Below are 8,843 nucleotides of genomic sequence, written 5' to 3'. Positions count from 1 at the left end.
TATTTTATTTTGTTTTATTACCATGAGCTGTATGTTTCTTTCGTTAAATGATGTGTTCACTGCCTGATCCGAGCTTAGCTACTTTTGATCCTAAAATTGAGAGAACTCTTTCACGCATTAGTCGAGCTCGACGTCGGTTAGCCTCTAAGGGTGGTGAAGTGACTATTATCAATTCCCCACTCTCATCTGAGGGTGAATCTGAACCGCCATTTAAGGAAGAAACAAGCTCCTCTACTACTGATTCAGTTGATTCACGAGCAGGTAATATGGCAGCACCTAAGAGGATTACTCTCCAGGAAGTTGGAGCCCTAGATTTTACACTGTAGCTGTTTCAAGTGCATCACCCAACGGTGGCTACAGATTTTGAACTAAAAACTACACTAATCAACTTGTTGCCCAAGTTTCATGGCTTACCTGCTCAAGAGCCTATCAAGCACCTTAGGGATTTTCAGACAGCCTGTTCTACTGTTAGGTGTCATGGTGCAGATGAAACTTCTATTCTGTTAACCGCCTTCCCGTTTTCTCTTGAGGGAAAGGTGAGGGAATGGTACTACACTCAACCTGAAGCGACTGTTACTAACTGGGATACGCTTAGAAGAGAATTTTTGGAAAAATACTTTCCAGCTGAAGTTACTAATAGATTGAGGAAAGAAATTTCTATGATTATTCAAAGTGAATCCGAGACTCTCTACGAATATTGGGAGCGCTTCAACAATCTCCTGAACGCATGCCCCCATCACATGATTGACAAGTTGGTGTTGATCAGCTACTTCACATAAGGCATGAAGCCTCAGGATAAGACCATATTAGAAGGTTCTAGTAATAGTTCTATGAAAAAGTACAAGACTACAGATGAAGCATGGCAATTGATCAGCGACTTAGCTGAATCCACTAGGAATCACAGGCATAGGCACAACCACTCAAAAGCTGTTGCAGAGGTGTCCTCTAGCAGAGAGACTACTGCTTTGACCCATAGTATATGTGAAATGACCAACCTACTGAAACAGATGCATTTGAATCAACAACGAGCACAATAAGCTCAGCCTCCCCCACCACAACAAAGCCAACAGTTGGTTCTACAAAGAGTATGCAGGATCTGTGCTGATCATAATCATGATACTGATGAATGTCCGTAGCTCCAATAGGAAGACAACACTGTGGCAGCCACTCATAACTTCTATGACCGCCCAAATCAAGGATACAATCAACAAGGTGGCAACTATAACCATGGATGGCAGGACAATTCCAACCAAAGTTGGAGAGACAATTCTAACCATGGTTGGAGGGACAACTATAACAGATGAGGCAGGGGTAACAATAGAAACCAGAGGTGGAATAACAATAACAACAATAGACAGCAGAATCAGAACCAACCTTACAGAGCCCTTCACCTAAGACAGTCTCAAGGACCCCAGCACAACCAACAACAGGTTCTTCAGATCACTTACTCCAATTCCTCATCAAATGATGAGATGCTCCGTTCTTTTGAACAAGGGCAACAAGACATGCAGGCGCAGCTGAACTCTACTTTAAATGGTCTGACTGCCACTTTACAAGCTCTCGTCTCCCAGTTAGATTCATCACCTAATTCCACCAATCAACCCTCAAGCTCCAGTGGAATTCCTTCTCAACCCTTACCTAATCCCAAGGGTGGCATCAATTCCATCACCTTGAGGTCTGAAACCACATTACAGGAGAGGAACCAGGAGGAACCAAGCCCAACAGTACACGTCCCAGATGAGGATGTGGTGGAAGTGAAAGATGCTGAAGAGGAAGAGGACGTACAAAACATAGTTGAAGAAGAAGCAGCTCAACCACAGAATGAAACACCAAAGGATGCAGAAGCTGCAAGCAACGCCCTCCCTATTCCATTCCCACACCTTGCAAGGAAGCCCAGAAAGCAGATGGAACTTGATCCCAAAATGGTAGAAATATTCAAAAAGGTTGAGGTAACTGTCCCCCTTTTTGATGTTATTCAGCAGGTACCTAAATATGCAAAGTTTCTAAAAGATTTGTGCATACATAAAGATAAAATTAATAAATTAGAAACTATTCCTTTAGGTAGCTCTATATCTGCTTTAATGGGAGGTATACCTGAAAAATGTAGTGATCCAGGTCCATGTATGGTTAACTGTACCATTGGGGGTGTAATATTTTTCTGATTGCATGTGTGATTTAGGAGCGTGCGTGAGTACTATGCCTTTGTCTATTTATGATGCTTTGAGGCTCCTTCCCTTAAAAAGGTCGGCAGCTCATTTTGTGTTAGTAAATAAAAGCATTATTACAGTGGTTGAAATTGATGAAGATGTGTTAGTGAGCATTAAGGGGATCACATTTTCCATTGACTTCTATATCTTGGAGATGCCCCAAAATGACTCGGGAAAGCCGTCATCCATCCTACTTGGAAGACCATTCTTGAAGACTTCGAAGTTCAAGCTGGATGCCTTTTCAGGAACCTATTCCTTTGAGATAGACGGCTGATGCATTCGCATATTTGCCATTTTAACTAGTTAGTTTAGTTAGTTTTAGCTTAGGTTCATTCACTTTCTTTGAAATAAATGAGCAATTTTGTGAGTTTTCCTCCATGCATCCATGAACCAAGAATTAAGTGAAATTTGGCATAATTCATGCAAATAAATCAAGGAGTTTATATACAAGTTGATGTGAATGATTCCCTTGAAAATTATTGCATAAGATGGCAAAACTTTGAGGAAAGTTCTTTGGTTTATGTTAGATGATGAAGCAAGAAGACAATGGAGTAAGAAAATATTGGAGAAAGGAAGAACAAGCAAGTTGGCAACTTGGAAATCAAGTTGGCAACTTGCTAGTGTGTGTCCAGCAGAGTTGGCAGCTTGACCTCCCCGTCTTCAAGGATGAATATCTTGAGCCACAAGGATCCAATTGGCATGATTCCAATTTCGTTGAGAAGCTGACATCAAGAGCTTTCCAACGATATATAATAGTCCATAATGTGGCGAGGAATGGAAGCTCAAATCAGAGGGAAACTCAAGCCCCAAGAGCAAGGAAATGAAGCATTGCTAGTTGCCAACTTGAGCAGCAAGTTGGCAACGCCAGGAGCCATCAGGGGAAGCCACCAGGGGAAGAGTAGCACGTTGCCAACGCCAAAACCAAGTTGGCAACGCCCAAGCCAAGTTGAAGAAGAGCCTGGCGTTGTTACTGGCGTGTTTGCCAACAACTTGGGCAACAACGCCCAGGCAGCTTGAGGATGCTCTCTTCAAGAACGTATATCTTGAGCTAAAAAACTCCAATTGAGGTGAAATCAGTGGCATTGGAAAGTAGACATCAAGAGCTTTTCAACCATATATCACAATATGAAATTGGAGTTCATTTGAAGGTTCAAATGTTGGCTTCATTTAGAGCCTCAAACATGGAAAGTATTGTTTCTGGCTTGCTCACCAAGTTGGCAACGCCCAACCAAGTTGCCAACGCCCAAAATGAAGAAAGGAGTGCCATTCACGTTGCTAACGCCAGAGAGGAGCACCAACCAAGTTGCCAACGCCAATCAAGGCACCAACCAAGTTGCCAACGCCAATCAAGGCACCAACCAAGTTGCCAACGCCAAGTCTTGGTGCCAATCAAGTTGCCAACGCCAAGTCTTGGTGCCAATCAAGTTGCCAACGCCAAGTCTTGGTGCCAATCAAGTTGCCAACGCCAAGTCTTGGTGCCAACCACGTTGCCAACTCAAGAAAGCATTGGCGTGTTTGGTAACAACGCCAGGAAGCTTTGGATGGTGAAGAATGGAGGTAGCACGTTGCTAACTTGGAATATAGGGGCGTTATCCACAACAACTCCAACAAGGCAGCCTGACCTTACCTCCTTCAATGGAAGATATCTTGAGTTATAGAGGTCCAAATTGAGTGCTTCCAATTGCATTGGAAAGCTGACATTTAGAGCTTTCCAACCATATATAATAGTCTATAGTGGAGCATGAAATGGAAGCTCGAATCAGAGTCATCTTTAGGCCCCAAAAACAAGGAAATGAGGTTGAAATTCAAGGAAGCATGAGTAGGCCAAGGAGGGGGAGTCGAACACGTTGCCAGGGCCAAAATGAACTGGCGTGTTCCTTGGCAACTCCAGCAACAACGCCCAGGCCAAGAAATTTGGGCTAGGGGCGTTGTTGAGCACGTTATTGGTGGCGTTATCCACAAAAACGCCCAACCAGGGCAGCCTGACCTTGTCCTCTTCAATGGAGCATAACTTGAGCTAGGAAAGTCCAAATGAGGTGATTTCAGTGGCATTGGAAAGTAGACATCAAGAGCTTTCCAATGATATATCATAGTTCATATTTAGGCAAAGGATTGACACTCAAATTCTGGGCAACATTAAGCATGAAAGTAAAGTCAAGAAGAAGAAAAGCAAGTTGTTAGCAACAACTTGGGCTAGTAACGCCCAAGCACCAAGCTACCAGCCCAGGAAGTGTTATTGGCACGTTGCCAACGTCCTTTGAACTGGCGTGTTTGCCAATAACGCCAGGCCATTGGGCCAGAAGCAATGTGAATGAGCTCTTCTTCCTTTGTTTGACAAGAATTCCTACATGAAGCTAATCCAAATCAAGCAAGCAAAGCCCATAAATCTCAACCAATCAAGGCCACAAGAATCATCTAGAATAGTTAATTTTTATTTTGTTTGTAATTTGCTTTTAATTTCATTTCAATTTGTAATTTAGAAAAGCCTATATAAAGGCCATAGCCTCATAGCATTGGGAGGTTGGATGGGGGGGATACGGAGGAGACCAATTTGGAATTCTGTGAATTGGCACACTCCATTGAGAGTGGGTCTTCGGACCCCTCCCCTTCATACACTCTTCTTCACTTCCCCTTCTCTTCTTCCTTAGTAGTAGTGTAGTTTAATTTGTAGTTTTCATCTATGAATTCTTGAATTCTCAATTTCTGTTTTGAAGTCTCACTCTTTATTTTCATGCACTTTAGTTTCATGCAATTTAGTTTTCAATTGGAGCAATGACTCACTAAACCCCACTTTCATTAGGGGGAAGAGCTCTGCTAGTTGAAATGTATTGGTGAACTCATCTTCTCCTCCTCAATTCTAGTGATTGATCTAAAGAGGGAACTCTTGTTCTTCATAGATTCAACCACCATCGAGAGAGGGGTTAATCTATGTGAATTGTGTGGTGAATTTGAGGAATGAGCCACATAATTCAGTTTAGAGTTCATCCTTTCATGATTTCCTTGATCAACACACCTTGGTTAGTATGTGAGATGTAACTCTCCTTGGTTGAGACTAAGGGAATTGTGTGGCTGGATTAAAATTGAGCCTCATCTCTTCTCATGAACAATTAGATCACGAGAGTGGCAATTGGTTATGTTGAGAGAGATTGAATCACCAAGAGATTGGGATTCAATCACCCACTTGCCATGGATCTATACCCATGATTGAGGAGGATTTTGACTAACATCAATTCATGAAAACTATTCTGTTTCTTTATTCCTTGCTATTTACTCTTATGTTCTTTAAATTTCTGCAACCTTTAATTCCTTGCAATTTACCTTTGATGTCATTTAAGTTTCTTGCAATTTAAGTTTCCGTTATTTACTTTCACTTTATTTCTCTCTTTTAATTCTTTACATTCTTTGCTATTTAAATTCTTGCAATTATGTTCAAAAATCAAAATGCTCATGAAATCAAAACTATGTTTGCTTGACTAAATCTACCATTTAACTAAAGTTGCTTAATCTACCAATCTCCGTGGGATCGACCTCACTCTTTGTGAGTTTTATTACTTGATACGACCCGGTATACTTGCCGGTTGTACGTGAAATCTCATTTTTACGTATCAAGTTTTTGGGCCGAGCAGTGAGCTTCAATCTGAATAAAGCTATGAAGCATCCTCCAGAAGATCATTCTATATTCAGTGTGACATTATTGATGAAACTGTCGCTGCAGTTCACTAGAAGGAAATAGAAGAGAAGCACATAGAGCAAGGTCCAAGTGTGGGGACATCCTCTGAACAAAATGAGGATGCCTTGCAATTATCACTAGCTCCAGAAGGTCCAGAGCCTAGCCATGAGCAGAAATTGGAATTAAAGCCCCTTCATTCACACCTCAAGTATGCTTACCTTGAGGATAAGCAAAAGTTCCCAGTTATCATTGCACGGGAGCTCACTTTCCAACAGGAAGAACAACTGCTTAGTGTATTGAGGAAGCATAAGAAAGCAATTGAGTGGAGCTTGGCAGATATAGTAGGCATCAGCCCTCTAGTTTGTGAACACAGAATATTCCTAGAAGAAGGAGCAAAGCCTGTCCGTCATCCTCAAAGAAGATTGAATCCCACCATCTTAGAAGTTGTCAAGAAAGAAGTAACCAAACTACTTGAAGCAGATATCATTTACCCCATTTGAGATAGCGAATGGGTCAGTCCAGTACAAGTGGTACCCAAGAAGTCTGGAGTCACAATAGTGAAGAATGAGCATGGAGAGCTTTTGACAACTAGAGTGCAGAATTCATGGAGAGTTTGCAATGACTATAGGCGTCTAAACCAAGCCACTCGCAAGGATCATTACCCCTTGCCATTCATTGATCAGATGCTTGATTGCCTATCAGGTAAATCTCATTACTGCTTTTTAGATGGTTATACAGGCTATTTTTAAATCCATATAGCTCATGAAGATCAGGAAAAGACTAATTTTACATGTCCTTTTGGGACTTATGCTTATAAGAGAATGCCCTCTGGCTTCTGCAATGCACCAACTACTTTCCAAAGGTGTATGATGAGTCTTTTCTCTGATCTTATTGAGAACTGTTGATGACTTATATCATCTACCCTTTTTCTTGCATAAAAAAGACCATAAAAGAAGCATAATCTCATTTAATCATTGCAATTCATGCCTTAATTGATGAATATCATAGTATATTGCTTTGAAATAAGTTTGTGCTGGATTTCAGGTGGAGAAGACATCAAAAATAGGAAAGAAAACAACAAAACAAGTGGGGCGTGTGAAGCAGGCGTGCCACTTGGAACAAACGCCACAAAAATGTATTGGCATGGCACGCTAGAAGCTGGGCGTGGCACGCTGGTACAACATTCCAGAGAGTAAAAATGAAGACCATCAAAGGGGCGTGGCACGCTAATTTGTTACTAGAAGAACCATCACTATGACGTGCCACTTTGTGTCAAAGGCGTGGCACGTCAGACCCAGAGTTCACTTGGGTGTGCCACTTGAGGACCAAGGTGTGGCACGCCAAGCCTATAAGACCCACAATTGAATGGGCGTGCCACTTGAGCAACAAGGCGTGGCACGCCAGTGAATAAGGAGACAATGCAAAAGCTGGGCGTGCCACTTGGTATCGAAGGCATGGCACGCCAGCTCAAGAAGTCCCATTAAGGCGTGCTACTTGACTGACGAGGTGTGGCACGCCAGTACCTAAGGAGGCCAAATAAAGCTGGGCATGCCACTTGGTATCAAAGGCGTGGCACGCCAGCTCAATCATCCCACTTTGGCGTGCCACTTGAACATCCAGGCGTGGCACGCCAACCTCTAGGACCATGGCAAATGAAAGGCGTGACACGCCAGTCTCATGGCGAGGCATGCTGGTAGTGTTTTCTAGAGGAGGAATTAAAGGGCCAGTGAACTCAGGCGTGTCACCTGGGAGATGAGGCGTGGCACGCCAGCAAGAAGATGAAGCAAATGAAGGGCGTGACATTCCAGTCTCATGGCGTGGCATGCTGGTAGTATTTTCCTGAGAGGAAGAAGAGGAGCCAATAAACCCAGATGTGCCACTTGGATGACGAGGCGTGGCACGCCAGCAAGAGGGTGAAGCTTTAAGAAGGGCGTGGCACACCAGACCCTAGGCATGCCACGCTGGTACAAATTTCCAGAAGCATGGAGATGAGGAAGATGACCTTGGGGGTGCGAGGAATGTTTTTATGCGGCGCTAACGATTTAATAACTATCTTTGTAGCTCCAGAATGTTTCAGTCTATGCTCCTATCTACTTTCTGGATATACCAAGAAAGATGTACGGTCTAATGAGGCTACTACGAAATATTTACTCATGGGTGGGGCAAGCTCTTCTATTCTGGTTCATGGTTTCTCTTGGCTCTATGGTTCATCCGGGGGAGAGATCGAGCACCTGGGTTGGAAGGCGTGGCACGCCAGGTTACATGGCCAATTAAAATGTCCTGGGCGTGCCACTTTGGCTCGAAGGCATGGCATGCCAGGGGTTAAACAGAGGATGGCGTGCCACTTGAATGGAGAGGCGTGGCACGCCAAATCAGAAATAGAGGGGGCGTGACACGCCAAAGAAGTGCCAGTCACACGCCAGCTGGAAGATCACGTTTGTTGAGTTTCTTTTCCCTCCAAATTGTAATTTTCTTTTCACTTTTGTAATTTTCCTTTATTTTCTAGATCTAGGAGTCGTATAAATACCCTTGGAAGTATTGAAAAAGAGGAAGCAAGTCACAGAGTTTAGTTTTGGATTTCATTTTTTACTTTTCACACTTCATCTTTTCCATCTTTTATACTTTCTCTCTGAGCTATCAGTAGCTAAATTCCCTCTCATTGAGAGAGGGAGCTCTATTGTACTTGATGGATTAATGATAGTGAATTTCTTCTTCTCTTCATCTTCTCTTTGATTTGCTAGAAGGAATTTCGATTTTCATGCTTATTGTTCAATTAACTTGGAAAAGAGATTGAATGCAAAATGGGTTTCATGGGAACCTTGGAAAAGGAAACATGAAACCATGATAGAAATCCCTTCTCACACTTGAGTAGAATCTGGGTTTTGGTGTTTGGATATGGTGACATACAATCCTCCCTCTACTTGGACCTATGATGATATGTGGTATAATCAGGGACCAAGCATATC

The 8,843-nt window shown here is 42.7% G+C and overlaps 1 non-coding gene across 1 annotated transcript; it reads right to left on the bottom strand.

Moving 5' to 3' along the window:
- Positions 1-638: 638 nt before the first annotated feature.
- LOC127739893 (small nucleolar RNA R71) lies at positions 639-742 on the bottom strand. The gene has a single exon (XR_008000635.1). It is a non-coding gene; the product is annotated as a small nucleolar RNA R71 (small nucleolar RNA).
- Positions 743-8,843: the final 8,101 nt, after the last annotated feature.

The sequence above is a fragment of the Arachis duranensis genome, chromosome 6 (genome assembly GCF_000817695.3).
Source record: "Arachis duranensis cultivar V14167 chromosome 6, aradu.V14167.gnm2.J7QH, whole genome shotgun sequence".
NCBI lineage: Eukaryota > Viridiplantae > Streptophyta > Magnoliopsida > Fabales > Fabaceae > Arachis > Arachis duranensis.
This window is presented reverse-complemented; position numbering and strand designations above follow the sequence as displayed.